The sequence below is a fragment of the Nematolebias whitei genome, chromosome 9 (assembly GCF_014905685.2).
Source record: "Nematolebias whitei isolate Nwh7 chromosome 9, NemWhi1, whole genome shotgun sequence".
Classification (NCBI taxonomy): Eukaryota; Metazoa; Chordata; class Actinopteri; order Cyprinodontiformes; family Rivulidae; genus Nematolebias; species Nematolebias whitei.
In genome coordinates this window covers 19,606,845-19,609,571 of record NC_056506.1, presented here as the reverse complement: position 1 = coordinate 19,609,571, position 2,727 = coordinate 19,606,845, and positions in this window count along the sequence as shown.

Genomic DNA, 2,727 nt, shown 5'->3' with positions numbered 1-2,727 from the left:
TTGCAGTGTGCTCTTGTTAGCAGCATGGTCCTGTTAGCAGCATGGTCCTGTTAGCAGCATGGTCTTGTTTGCAGTGTGGCTCTGTTAGCACTGTAGTTCTCCTCGCTGCATGGTGCTGTTAAAAAATAATGCATGAGTTTGTACCCACGCTATCGTTGTCGTATTCTATCGCTGAAGAGAAAAGTATTTTTTAACAGCACAGATTTAACTTGGATGAGCTTGAAAGGACGACAGAGAAACGCTCTGAGAGACAGATCTGTCTGCCAATAAACACTTTGGTTTCTGAACCGTCGTTCTGATCCACAAAGTGAAAGAGCCTGACTTTGTTTTCTTGTCATGTTGTCACATTAACTCACCTGCTCGTTGCCTCTGAGGCTGTCTTGTTGAAGTGCTAGTTATCTTTTCTTCTGCGTGATGTTCTCTCCCATGTTTGCAGGCTGATGCTGGGCTCTTAACACCTGGTCTGCTGCACGAGTGCAAGCCAGATACTCACATCGTACCAGTTTGTTCGGTTTCTGCAGCACGTCTTTATGCCACTGTGTGCTCTGCAATAAAACAAGACATCAAGATTATCTTTAAACTCACATGGGCACGTTAGTGCACACTTTTCACGCAGAAAAAAAGTCGTCATTGACCTCCTATTTTTGTGTCATAAGTGCATTGGATGTAAAGTGCGCAGCCAGCAGCAGGGTTACAATGTGTTGCTTTCATGTGCTCAGCAGTGAAAGAGGAAACAGCATGTTTATCCATGATGGCAGCACGCACAGAAAGGCCTGTTATCTTAATGAATCCTTGTTAGCAGGAGGAAGAAACGGACAAGTTGGGCAGTTAAAAAGCTGATGATTGTAATGAGTAGTTGGCTCACATCATCAGCTTTAAATGTGAGAGAGTCTTTTCTTCTGCTTTATCCCCACTTCCCTCCCCTGAGTTTTAATCTGTGCGTCTTTTAATTTACTTATTTTTTTACAGCAAGTTTTCCAGCCACTTTCTACCGGGCTTTTATTAATATCACAGTGGCGAACACTTCAGTGCTCGTTCTACTTTTCTCCTTGTTATCTCGTCCCTTCATCCTCTCAGTTCATTTAAACTAATCACTTCCTTATCGGAGGGAAACCTTGTAAATATTGTCTCAGCGCAGGTGTGGGACGGCAATTAAAAAAAATGTTCAAAAGACTAAATGAAATGCCCAACAGACAAACCAAGTGTGTCTCTTTTAATAAAGTCACATAGCATCGCTGATGCAGTATGTGTGTGTGTGTGTGTTTTCAGGCATGTGGTCGTTCTCGGTGTCTGAGCTGGCCATCCCAGGAGCTGAGATTGGACGCATCTCTGCAAGCGACGCTGACCTCGGCGAGAACGCCAAACTGGAGTACACCATTCTGGAGGGAGAGTCTGGGGACACCTTCAACATCACGGGTCTGAACAAAGAGGCCGTCATCACGCTCAGCAAGGTGAGAAACACAGCAGAGACAGGTCAAAGGTCAGGCGGAAGCTAAGGTTGAATAAAACGTGCACACAGAAAGATGAGGGCTGGTTTGAATGATCCTAGATGAGCAACGCTGTGGAGGTGGGGGGTGTCTGAGGACTACCTACAAATGGATGCAGAAATGATTTATTTCTATTTGTTGCCTTATAACGAGACATCTTGTATTCTCTTATAACTAACATGTCCTTGCAAACTATTGTAGAGGAGTGAAGTTATGAGGACATCTGATTTAAATGGTTGTAACAAGAGATAATAAAAGATGACAGTGAAGCACACGTGACCACGGTACACCTTCCTAAAGTCCAGTCTTTACAGCAGTTTGTTTGTCTCCATCTAACCTGGATGTTCTGTCCATTCTTCATGACTAAACTGGGTGAATGGTGCTGCTTCTGTCCAGCGGTCTTTAAATAATCCCAAGTTGGGTGGAGGTCGTGGCTCTGACTGAACCAGTTGACCAGTGGAATGTTGCTTCAGCTGCGTTTTCAGGGTCTGAAGGACTGCAGCAGGTTTCCACCAAACATTTCTCCATCACTTGCTCCATCTGTCTTCAGATGTCCAGTCTCGAATCATTCCACACCATGATGCTGCCACCACCTTCATTATGGAGATGGTGTTCTTAACACAAAGAGGGATGTTAGCTTTCATTAGACATTGTTTTGACCTTGATGGACAAAAGTTTTAATTTTAGTCTCTTCTAACCGCCATCATTTCACCATCATTCTTCCCTGTATTTGGGGAACAAATTCAAAAAGATGCGCCTTACTTTTTCCTTGAAGGAATATTCTGTTGTGTTTGTTCCTGCCACTCCTCCATGAAGCCCAGTTTTGGTGGGCTTGTAACGCTTCTTTGGACAGATATTTTCAGCTCTGCTGCAGAGCTGCCCAGCTCCATCAGGGATATGTTTGACCTCTTGGTTGCTTCTCAAATTATTGCCCTTCTTGCCCAGTTTGTGAGTTTTGGTGGATGACCCTCTGTGCTGACACGACCTGTGTGTTTTCTAATAATGGATTCGTTGGTAGAGCTGTGTCCTCTCAGCAAGAAGGTAGCCAGATCACATCTCCTCTGGGGCCTTTCTGGGTGGAGTCTGCATGTTCTGTCTGCATGCATGGCTTTTCTCCAGGTACTCCAGTTTCCTCCCACAGACCAAAAACATGCATGTTGGACTGATTGGTAACTCTAAACTGTCCCTAGGTGTGAGTGAGAGACTGAATGGTTGTTTGTCTCGTTTGTCTCTATGTGGC